This window comes from Ranitomeya variabilis, chromosome 2, assembly GCF_051348905.1.
Source record: "Ranitomeya variabilis isolate aRanVar5 chromosome 2, aRanVar5.hap1, whole genome shotgun sequence".
NCBI classification, from domain to species: domain Eukaryota; kingdom Metazoa; phylum Chordata; class Amphibia; order Anura; family Dendrobatidae; genus Ranitomeya; species Ranitomeya variabilis.
Window position 1 is genome coordinate 938,867,399 of NC_135233.1, and position 12,886 is coordinate 938,880,284.

At 45.3% G+C, this 12,886-nt stretch overlaps 1 long non-coding RNA gene across 1 annotated transcript in view; it reads left to right on the forward strand.

Moving 5' to 3' along the window:
* The first annotated feature begins 486 nt into the window (after positions 1-486).
* LOC143810044 (uncharacterized) overlaps positions 487-12,886 on the forward strand; it is a 52,925-nt gene continuing 40,525 nt past the window's right edge. The window contains exons 1-2 of the long non-coding RNA XR_013222618.1: positions 487-555; positions 10,122-10,299. This is a non-coding gene — a long non-coding RNA (uncharacterized LOC143810044). The remainder of the gene's footprint in view (positions 556-10,121; positions 10,300-12,886) is intronic.

Genomic DNA, 12,886 nt, shown 5'->3' on the forward strand with positions numbered 1-12,886 from the left:
TCACAGCATATAAAAAGCAGCAACGGCTGTCAGACTTTTACTTATTTATATGGTACTTTAATGTGTTCACTTTTTTTGCTTCTCTAAAGGGTGATGTCATGGCCTGGAGAGGCTGTGCATCAACTTGGAGAAGCATAGACGAATGGAGATAGTCTGAATAAGGCGTTCGTCCGTTGTGTCTGAGTGAAACTGCATCCATCTAGCCACTTACCAAGTAAGGAACATGCATATTCATGCATGTCAAAATATACAGCTTAAACGTAACTTTTTAATAACTCTGTACAAAAAGAAGACGCTATTGCGTTGTGACATGACCGCTATAGAGGTCTATATAGCTGTGAAAAACAGAACGCTCGGGCGCATTAAAGATGGCGCTGCAGCCCTGACAAAATGATAGTGCGCATGCGCTACTAAAACGAAAGTACATTGGAACTCTCATTGGCTGACACTCTGTGACATAGGAATTAGACATTTAGACATGCGCAATACATTTAGATGAACGCCGGTAATGGCGAAAGCAGAGTCCTCCATGTGGTATCGCCGGACTGTGGCAAGGTGAGGGTTACAATAAGATTAATGTAATTACAATATACACCAATGGGATTATCTATGAATGAAATAAGAAACTAGCAGATCATGCGATTTTCTAAGCAATATAGCACATAGCACTTTTATAAGTATGAAGACTGCACTAAAGATATATAATATGCACTTTATAGAAAATTGTACAATCACTTGTTTATGTATGTATTAATGGCAATTGTAATATGCAAATTAGTTCAAATTGTCTCTATATAAGCACAACTATTGTTAACACCCACTGCTTGAAAAAGGCTCATGGAGCCGAAACGTCGCGCAGTGATGTGGGTCGATTAAAACTTCACATTTTTTCTACTGGAAAGTCTTGGAGTGCTGCCTTCTTTTTACTACTTTTGTACAGGGCCGGACTTAGCCCAAAAGGCGCCCTGTGCGAGACTGCAGGACGGCGCCCCCCCCCCTCCAAACTTTGAAAGAAAACAATAACTCTTTAATATTCACAACAACACGTTTACTTAGAAAACTTGTGTTTCCCTGCAAAACACTTGAAGAAACACTAATATTGCAATAACGGGAATTATAAAGTGCTTTAAAGCGGACCAAAAGGAAAAAATGACGCTTGGTCCAAAGCCATATGGGCTGACAGCCAATCAGAGTGCAGAGCGGCGGCCTGCAAGGCCAAACACCGCCCTGCACTCTGATTGGCTGTCAGCCCAACGCTGACAGCCAATCGGAGTGCAGAGATGATGGCCAGCATGGAGAAGAGTTCCGGACGGGTGGCAGCAGGTCGGGTGCCGTGCGGACCAAGAGTCATTCTATGACTTTTGATCCACCTTAATACTAAATAAAATATCTTAAAATATCAAATATAAATAATATAATAAATATGCAACATACATGAGAAAAACTGTTATTAAATATGTGCACAATTTTCAACCTTCAAGACAAAAAAATAAAAATAAAGTGCACTATACTGTAATCCAGCAACAACAAGAACATAATAACGTGCTACATAAACTGATTTAAAAAGCAACTTTCCGTGCTTTTACTTTGGCAAACTCATCAATAGTTTCATTTAAGTCTAGAGATGCCAACACATCATTTTCAATTGACAAGACTGCAAGTGAGGATAACCTGCTCTCTGTCATAGTGGACCTTAAATATGTCTTAATGAGCTTAAGTTTTGAAAAACTGCGCTCTCCTGAGGCCACAGAAATCGGGATGGTGCACAGAATCTGAAGTGCAGTCCAGCCTACGTCACACGCAGAGAGCCGAGCGACAGGGCGGGCGCCGGGCGGGCAGCACTGGGCAGGAGCAGGCGAGCAGCAGATACAGATAGCGCAAATGGCGCGGCGGGGGGCGCCACAAGAGGTGCGGGCGCCCTCAGGCCATTAAGTGTCTACATTGTGATCAGGGGTGGGATTCAAATTTTTAACAACAGGTCCTCTAAGTCGCGGCGGCCGGAATTTTGGCCACGCCCATTTTCAATAACCCCGCCCATACTAATAAGCCACGCCCAGTTCAATAGACAGACCAGACACCATATCACCACAGTGACCTATAATACTATCTACCAGGCACAAATACCGCCACACCATGACCAGATGACATATTACCACCACAGTGATCGAATAATATCAAATACAAGGAACGAATACCACAACATCATGACCAGACCACATATTACCACCACATAGTGACTGAATACTACAATACTGATCAATAATAAAAAAACCCACAATACTATCACCATAAGTGCCATTATACACAGGAGATCTGTACTTAGTATGCAGCGTCTGTGTATAGGTAATACAGTGATCACCGGTGACATACACAGGACCTCAGTATATAGTATACAGTGTATAGTGTCAGTGTATAGGTAACACACTGACTCACCAGTGACATCTCTAGGTGAAGTCCTTCATCTTTCATCCCGCACAGACCGCCATCACTTCATCCAGCCAGGACTCGTCTCTGCAGGAAATAACACAGTTATCTCGAGTTCCACTTGCAGAACACATTACTTAATTTTCCCAACTTCTACATTACACCACATGAAGAAGGCGACATAGTGTCACTCTACACAGTAATAGGACCGCCCCTCCATTTAAAACAGTATACTCCAAAAATAAAATAAATACATCACTGCAGTAATAATATCCCTTAATTAGCCCCTATGGTAATAATATTCGCCATCCTGGCCCCCGTGTGTCTCATTCCTGGCGTCAGCCATATATTCTCCCATCCTGCCCTAATGAGTATCTATCCTGCCCCATATGATCTTCCCATCCTGCCCCATCTGTCTCCATCGTATCCATCCTGCCCCATCTGTCTCCAATCCTGCCTCCAGTGTCTCCAGTCATGACGCCATGTCTGTCATCCTGCCCCGTGTCTCCATTCTGCCCCTGTGTCCAGCATTCTGCACCAGTGTCCAGCATTCTGCACCAGTGTCCAGCATTCTGCACCAGTGTCCAGCATTCTGCACCAGTGTCCAGCATTCTGCACCAGTGTCCAGCATTCTGCACCAGTGTCCAGCATTCTGCACCAGTGTCCAGCATTCTGCACCAGTGTCCAGCATTCTGCACCAGTGTCCAGCATTCTGCACCAGTGTCCAGCATTCTGCACCAGTGTCCAGCATTCTGCACCAGTGTCCAGCATTCTGCACCAGTGTCCAGCATTCTGCACCAGTGTCCAGCATTCTGCACCAGTGTCCAGCATTCTGCACCAGTGTCCAGCATTCTGCACCAGTGTCCAGCATTCTGCCCCTGTGTCCAGCTTTCTGCCCCAGTGTCCAGCTTTCTGCCCCAGTGTCCAGCTTTCTGCCCCAGTGTCCAGCGTTCTGCCCCAGTGTCCAGCTTTCTGCCCCAGTGTCCAGCTTTCTGCCCCAGTGTCCAGCTTTCTGCCCCAGTGTCCAGCTTTCTGCCCCCGTGTCCAGCTTTCTGCCCCCGTGTCCAGCTTTCTGCCCCCGTGTCCAGCTTTCTGCCCCAGTGTCCAGCTTTCTGCCCCAGTGTCCAGCTTTCTGCCCCAGTGTCCAGCTTTCTGCCCCCGTGTCCAGCTTTCTGCCCCCGTGTCCAGCTTTCTGCCCCCGTGTCCAGCTTTCTGCCCCCGTGTCCAGCTTTCTGCCCCCGTGTCCAGCTTTCTGCCCCCGTGTCCAGCGTTCTGCATCAGTGTCCAGCGTTCTGCCCCAGTGTCCAGCGTTCTGCCCCCGTGTCCAGCTTTCTGCCCCAGTGTCCAGCTTTCTGCCCCAGTGTCCAGCTTTCTGCCCCAGTGTCCAGCTTTCTGCCCCAGTGTCCAGCTTTCTGCCCCAGTGTCCAGCTTTCTGCCCCCGTGTCCAGCGTTCTGCCCCCGTGTCCAGCGTTCTGCCCCCGTGTCCAGCGTTCTGCCCCCGTGTCCAGCGTTCTGCCCCCGTGTCCAGCGTTCTGCCCCCGTGTCCAGCGTTCTGCCCCCGTGTCCAGCGTTCTGCCCCCGTGTCCAGCGTTCTGCCCCAGTGTCCAGCGTTCTGCCCCAGTGTCCAGCGTTCTGCCCCAGTGTCCAGCGTTCTGCCCCAGTGTCCAGCGTTCTGCCCCCGTGTCCAACGTTCTGCCCCAGTGTCCAACGTTCTGCCCCAGTGTCCAGCTTTCTGCCCCAGTGTCCAGCGTTCTGCCCCAGTGTCCAGCGTTCTGCCCCAGTGTCCAGCTTTCTGCCCCAGTGTCCAGCTTTCTGCCCCAGTGTCCAGCGTTCTGCCCCAGTGTCCAGCGTTCTGCCCCAGTGTCCAGCGCTCTGCCCCCCCTGTGTCCAGCTTTCTGCCCCGTCTCCAGCTTTCTGCCCCAGTGTCCAGCTTTCTGCCCCAGTGTCCAGCGTTCTGCCTCCCTGTGTCCAGCTTTCTGCCCTGCCCCCCCCCTCCCGATCGCCGCTCTCAATAATAATTAAAAAAAAAAAAACAAGTTCTTCTTACCTGACCGCGATCCTGCTCTATCTGCTTATCGGTGGGGGCGGCCATCTTCCTGAGGCCGCGCGTGCGCAGGTGGAGTGCTCTGCTACCCGGGGCTTCAGGAAAATGGCCGCGGGATGCCGCGCATGCGCAGATGGAGATCGCGGCGGCCATTTTTCTGAAGCCGAGAAGCGAACAGCCAGGTAAATTCTGCGCCGCCGGCGACCCGCCCCCCCGCATTGTGCCGCCCCCCGCATTGTGCCGCCCGGGGCGGCCCGCCCCCCCCTTCCTACGCCACTGCCAGGGGGGGCCCGATGACCGGGGGCGTGGTAACCGGAACGCTGGCAGATGGAAATTTTAGAAAACGGCTGCCCCGTACCGGGTCGTACCGGCTGAATCCCACCCCTGATTGTGATGTAATGTGACATTAATCTGCTGAGCTCAATAAATGCGCCCCTTGTATGCTAACGAGCCTTGGCGCCCTGTGCGGCCGCACAGGGCAAAGGCCGGCCCTGCTTTGGTATATGTATGTATGTATGTATGTATGTATGTATGTATGTATGTATGTATGTATGTATGTATATATATATATATATATATATATATATATATATATATATATATATACACACTCACCGGCCACTTTATTAGGTACACCATGCTAGTAACGGGTTGGACCCCCTTTTGCCTTCAGAACTGCCTCAATTCTTCGTGGCATAGATTCAACAAGGTGCTGGAAGCATTCCTCAGAGATTTTGGTCCATATTGACATGATGGCATCACACAGTTGCCGCAGATTTGTCGGCTGCACATCCCAAAGATGCTCCATACAAGGCAGGATGGATCCATGCTTTCATGTTGTTTACGCCAAATTCTGACCCTACCATCCGAATGTCGCATCAGAAATCGAGACTCATCAGACCAAGCAACGTTTTTCCAATCTTCTACTGTCCAATTTCGATGAGCTTGTACAAATTGTAGCCTCAGTTTCCTGTTCTTAGCTGAAAGGAGTGGTACCCGGTGTGGTCTTCTGCTGCTGTAGCCCATCTGCCTCAAAGTTCGACGCACTGTGCGATCAGAGATGCTCTTAGGCCTACCTTGGTTGTAACGGGTGGCGATTTGAGTCACTGTTGCCTTTCTATCAGCTCGAACCAGTCTGCCCATTCTCCTCTGACCTCTGGCATCAACAAGGCATTTCCGCCCACAGAACTGCCGCTCACTGGATTTTTTTTCTTTTTCGGACCATTCTCTGTAAACCCTAGAGATGGTTGTGCGTGAAAATCCCAGTAGATCAGCAGTTTCTGAAATACTCAGACCAGCCCTTCTGGCACCAACAACCATGCCACGTTCAAAGGCACTCAAATCACCTTTCTTCCCCATACTGATGCTCGGTTTGAACTGCAGGAGATTGTCTTGACCATGTCTACATGCCTAAATGCACTGAGTTGCCGCCATGTGATTGGCTGATTAGAAATTAAGTGTTAACAAGAAGTTGGACAGGTGTACCTAATAAAGTGGCCGGTGAGTGTATATATATATATATATATATACACATACACACATACATATATACAGTTGTGCTCAAAGATTTACATACCCTGGAAGAAATTTTGCTTTCTTGGCCTTTTTTCAGAGAATATGAATTATAACACTAAAGCTTTTTCTCCACTCATGGTTAATGGATGGGTGAAGCCATTTACTTTCAAATTACTGTGTTTTCTCTTTTTAAATCATAATGACAAACCGAAACATCCAAATGGCCCTGATCAAAAGTTTACATATCCCATTTATTAATATCATGTATTGCCTCCTCTAACATCAATGACAGCTTGAGGTCTTTTGTGGTAGTTGTGGATGAGGTTCTTTATTTTCTCAGATGGTAAAGCTGCCCACTCTTCTTGGCAAAAAGCCTCCAGTTCCTGTAAATTCCTGGGCTGCGTAGCATGAACTGCGTGCTTGAGATCTCCCCGGAGTGTCTCAATGATATTGAGGTCAGGAGACTGAGATGGCCACTCCAGAACCTTCACTTTTTTCTGCTGTAGCCTATGACAGAGTGACTTGGCCCTAGGTTTTGGATTGTTGTCATGTTGGAACGTCCAAGTACGTCCCTTGTGCAGCTCCCAGGCTGATGAGTGCAAATTTGCCTCCAGAATTTGCTGATAACGTGCTGCATTCATCTTTCCTTCAACTTTGACCAAGTTTCCTGTGCCTTGGTAGCTCACACATCCCTAAAACATGAGTGATCCACATCCGTGCTTTACAGTAGGAATGGTGTTCCTTTCATAATAGGCCTTGTTGACCTCTCTCCAACTGTAACGTTTATGGTTGTGGACAAAAAGTTCAATTTTGGTCTCATCACTCCAAATTACCTTCTTCCAGGTGTTTTGAGGCTTGACTCTATGCTCTTTTGCGTATTGTAGGTGAGAAACTGTGTGGAATTTAAACAGTAATAGCTTTTTTCTGGCAACTCGACCATACCGCCTATTTTTCTTCAAGTGCTCCTTAATGTGCATCTTGAAACCGCCACACCACTAGTTTTCAGAAAGTCCTGTATTTCAGATGATGTTATTTGTGTGTTTTTCTTTGCATCCCGAACAATTTTCCTGGCAGTTTTGAATTACATTTTTGTTGGTCTACCTGACCGTAGTTTTGTTTTTACAGAGCCCCTGATTTTCCATTTGTTAATCACAGTTTGAACACTGCTGACTGTCATTATCAATTCCTTGGATATCTTTTTGTATCCCTTTCCTGTTTTATACAGTTCAACTACAATTTCCAGTAGATCCGTTGACAATTCTTTTGCTTTCCCCATGACTCACAATCCGGAAACCTCAGTGGCTGGATGAAAGATGAAAGAGTCTGTCTGGATCCCAGAAACTCACTCAGCTTTTATGCACACACACTGATTACAAGCAAACAGGTCACAGGTGAGGATGTTACCTGTAGTAGCCATTCAAACCCATTTGTGTCAACTTCTGTGCATGTCATCAAGCCAAAATCACCAGGGGATGTAAACTTTTGATCAGGGTCATTGGATGTTTTGGGTTGTCCTTATGATTTAAAAAGAGAAAGAACAGTAGTTTGACAATAAATGGCTTCACCCAACCACTAACCATGAGTGGAAAAAAAGTTTTGGTGTTATCATTCATATTCTCAGAAAAAAGGCCAGGAAAGCAAAAATTCAGGCAGGTATGTAAACTTTTGAGCACAACTGTAAATACTGTATACACAGTCACATGTTTGCACAGCAATGTACAGTGGGAAAAAAAGTATTTAGTCAGCCACCAATTGTGTAAGTTCTCCCACTTAAAAATATGAGAGAGGAATGTAATTGACATCATAGGTAGACTACAACTACGCGAGTCAAAATTGAGAAAACAAATCTAGAAAATCACCTTGTCTAATTTGGCAAGATTTTTTTTCAAATTATGATGGAAAATAAGTATTTGGTCAACTAAAAACCATGCAAGATTTCTGACTCTCACAGACCTGTAACTTCTTCTTTAAGAGGCTCCTCTGTCCTCCACTCATTACCTATAGTAATGGCACCTGTTTGAACTTGTTATCAGTATAAAAGATACCTGTCCACAACCTCAAACACTCACACTCCAAACTCCACAATGGTGAAGACCAAAGAGCTGTCAAAGGACAAGAGAAACAAAATTGTAGCCCTGCACCTGGCTGGGAAGACTGAATCTGCAATAGGCAAGCAGCTTGGTGTGATGAAACCAACTGTGGGAGCTATAATAAGAAAATAAAAGACATACAAGACACTGATAATCTCCTTCAATCTGGGGCTCTCCACGCAAGATCTCACCCCATGGGGTCAAAATAATCACAAGAACAGTGAGCAAAAATCTTAGAACCACACCGGAGGAACCTAGTGAATGACCTGCAAAGATCTTGGAGCACCGTAACAAAGACTACCATCAGTAACACATTACGCTGCCAGGCACTCAGATCCTGCTGTGCCAGACGTGTCCCCCTGCTTAAGCCAGTACATGTCCGGGCCTGTCTGAAGTTTTCTAGAGAGCATTTAGATTATCCAGAAGAGTTTTTGGGAGAATGTCATATGGTCTGATGAACTATTTGGTAGAAACAAAACTCGTTGTGTTTTGGAGGAGACAGAATGCTGAATTGCATCCAAAGAACACCATATCTACTGTGAATCATGGGGGTGGCAACATCATACTTTGGGGCTGTTTCTCTGCAAAGGGACCGGGATGACTAATCCGTGTACATGAAAGAATGAATGGGGCCATGTATTGTGAGATTTTGAGTGCAAACCTCCTTCCATCAGCAAGGGCTTTGAAGATGAAATGTGAATGGGTCTTTCAGCATGATAATGATCCTAAGCACACTGCCAGCACAACGAAGGAGTGGCTTCGTAAGAGCATATAAAGGTCCTGGAGTGGCCTAGCCAGTCTCCAGATCTCAACCCCATAGAAAACCTTTGGAGGCAGTAGAAAGTCCATGTTGCCCAGCGACAGGCCCAAAACATCACTGCTCTAGAGTAGATCTGCATGGAGGAATGGGCCAACATTAATGCCACCCATCGGTGACCCAGTCACATGATTGTGGGTCACTGATTGGTCTGCATGACAACCAGAGGTCTCCAGCATACCTCTATGGTTGTCGTAGCCAGATTGATATGAGCACCACCTGGTGATCGGCGCTCATAGCAAGTGAGCATTTCTACTACACACAGGCGATTTGATCATTGCCTGTGTGTAGCAGAGGCGATCAGGATAGTGCAGCTTTTAGTCTCCCATGGAGACTATTGAAGCAAGTAGAAAGTTAAAAAAAAGTTTTCAAAAATATGAAAAAAATAAAAGAAATATAAAAGTTCAAATCACCCCCCCATTAGCCCCATTCAAAATAAAACAATTACAGTAAAAAAAAAAAATTCACATATTTGGTATTGCCGCGTTCAGAATTGCCCTATCTATGAAACTATAAAAATAATTCATCCGATCGGCAAACGATGTAGCAAAAAAAAACCTAACAAAGAGCCAGAATTACGTTTTTTGGTTGCAGCAACATTGCATTTAAATGCAATAATGGGCAATCAAAAGATCGTATCCACGACAAAATGCTATCATTAAAAATTTCATCTTGGCACGCAAAAAATAAGCCCTCAGCCAGCCCCAGGTCATGAAAAATGGAGATGCTACCGGTCGCGGAAAATGACAGATTTTTTTTTTTTTATCAAACTATGGATTTTTTTTTCACCATTTAAATAAAAAACAACCTATACATGTTTGTTATCTACGAACTCGTAATGACATGGATAATAATAATGGTCAGTTTTAGCACTTGGTGAACATGGTAAAAAAAAATCCAAAAACAGTTTTGGAATTGCACTTTTTTTTGCAATTTCCCCTCACTTGGAATTTTTTTCCAGTTTTCGAGTACACGATATGGTAAAACGAATGGTGTTGTTCAAAATTACAACTCGTCCCTCAAAAAACAAGCCCTAACATGGCCATATTGATGGAAAAATAAAAAAAATTTATGGCTCTGGGAAGAAGCGGTGTGAAAAACGGAAACGCAAAAATGAAAAAGGGCTGTGGCGTGAAGGGGTTAAAATAGAAGTTTTAACAGTTTATTTTTATCAGTGAATAAAAGAGAAATGTAAATCAAATCAGGCAAATATTTATCTATCATGCAACAGGCTATCTTCTGCTTAAAGAAAAACAAGGAGTCCTGGAAGTGATGATATGGTCCACTCAGAGCCCTGATCTCTATATCGTCGAGTCTGTCTGGGATTATATGAAGTGACGGAAGGATTTGAGCAAGCCTACATGCAAAGAAGATCTGTATTTAGATCTTTACGATGTCTAGAGCACCTGGTAAGGCTGGTTCCTTGAACGTTTGGGGCTGCATGTAAGCAAATGGAGTTGGTGATTTGTTCAGGATTATTGGTGTCCACAATGCTGAGAAATATATGCAGATACTTATCCATCATGTAATACCAACTGTGGCCCACAATATATAGGATCCAGTAGCAACTGTCAGGGCTCCTTCTCACTTGTGAGAAATACGTGCGAGTCTCGCATGTTAAACCAAGCTCTGGTGCCGGCACTCCAGAGCGGAGTGTGCGGCTGCATAGCAACACATGGAGCTGCACGCTCCGCTCTGGAGTGCCGGCGCCAGAGCTTGGTTTTAACATGCGAGACTCGCACGTATTTCTTGCAAGTGAGAAGGAGCCCTTAATGTTCCAACATGATTGGGGGTTTATCACTTTCCTGCCTTCATTTTTCTTTACAGATGTTGCTGACTTGATTTCAATCCCCTTACTACAGATCACGATCAACCGTGTTACGGTACTTATTTGTGTGACTGGCTCCAACTCAGTTGTGATTGGGTTTTGCGAAGTGATAATGCAGTGTAGGTAGATATAACGTATGGACATTGTGGACCATTATGAACCTATAATTTTCTGCAAGCTATTGATATACACAGGAAATTGATTTAAGCTATCCCTGCTGATTTCATCAGGACTGGACGACCATCTGATGTAAATGTGGGATCGGGTGGAGTTGTATGACTGAAACTTACTCCCCTTTCTCCACTCAGACCACATGTATAACTTATTACAGCTGTGCATACATATACAGTGGGTATGGAAAGTATTCATTCCCCTTTAAATTTCTCACTCTTTGTTTCATTGCAGCCATTTGGTAAATTCAAAAAAGATAATTTTTTTCTCATTAATGTACACTCTGCACCCCATCTTGACTAAAAAAATAAAAAAATAAAAATAATTTTTTTGCAAATTTAATAAGAAAGAAAAACTGAAATATCATAGGATCATAAGTATTCAGACCCTTTGCTCAGACGCTCATATTTAAGTCACATGCTGTCCATTTCCTTGTGATCCTCCTTGAGATGGTTCTACTCCTTCATTGGAGTCCAGCCATGTTTAATTAAACTGATAGGACTTGATTTGGAAAGGCACACACCTGTCTATATAAGACCTCACAGCTCACAGTGCATGTCAGACCAAATGAGAATCATAAGGTCAAAGGAACTGGCCAAGGAGCTCAGAGGCAGAATTGTGGCAAGGTACAGATCTTTTTTTTTTTCATTTGTTTTTTTTTTCAGTAAAGATGGGGTGAAGAAATGTGAAGAAAATGAACTTGCGCTGGATGTATTGAGCTAGAAATACACAATTTGCAATGGATTAAATATAAAAAACTTAATCAAGCTTAATCATACTTATGTGGCACCCCAGGAGTTCAGGTACCACAGTGGTATTGCCTTCCTCTCGGGGAGGGTGATGCTATGCCTGGAAATGAGGAGGATCCTTTTGACAGGTAAAAATAAAGATTATTATTATTATTAACCTGTAAATGCAGCATGTTCTGACTCCAGGCCAGAAGGGGGAGCTTTGAACCCGGTTTCAGGGGAGCTTCCCCCAGAGATATATATTCTGGCTTGGAGGAGTTAGGCAGTTTAGTCAGAGAGTCTGTAGAGACAGTGAAAGAGAAAGGAGCACAGGAGAAGTAAGGAGCTGGAAGGGAGCTGTGACTGGGCTCCTTTCCAAGCTGAAGCGCAGGAAGCGGGCACCAGGAGCCAGAGGCTGTGTAGGACTGTATGCCCCACACCAGAAACTGGAGGGCAGGATATTGAAAGTGACTTGCCCACATCTACACCCTGAGATACAGCGACATACAGAGCCCAGAGTCACTGTGGATAGAGACCCCTATAAAATGGCTAGCGTCACCTACCATGCAGGAACGGTCTCAGGACAGAGAGTGAGAGAAGACCTTTGAAGAAGCCATAGGCAGCAAGGGACTATTATACAGCGCATAGTGGAAGGCTCCCAATCTGACCTGACAAGGGGAGTTCAACTTGTTTCCAGCAGCCTGGACTCCACCATCACCTGTTGCTGGTACCCTGGACTGTGGCTGTAAACCAGAGGTGTCAAACTGCATTCCTCGAGGGCCGCCAACAGGTCATGTTTTCAGGATTTCCTTAGCATTCCACAAGGTGCTGGAATCATTCTGTGCAGGTGATTAAATTATCACCTGTGCAATACAAGGAAATCCTGAAAACATGACCTGTTGGCGGCCCTCGAGGAATGCAGTTTGACACCTCTGCTGTAAACCATCAGTAATCCAGGTAAAAAGACTGCAACTTTGTGTCCTCTGCTTATTTCTGGCACCACCACACGATTCTTGCCAAATACACCTTTCCTTTTACTTGGGCGCCCAGGGCCACGGGCCGGGTCACTGCTGCCGCTACCCATCCCCTTAAGTACTGGACCCGGTACCCAGTACCCCATGGCCCTGGCGGGCGTTCCACTTATGTTAAAGGATATTGGCTTAATAACAACTACATACTTATTCTACGGGGTCTGTTTTGTGTAGGCAGTAGGTGGTGTTAAATTTTAGTTTGTTCAGTCCGTACTGTATGACTTCCCCGTTGTTTTGT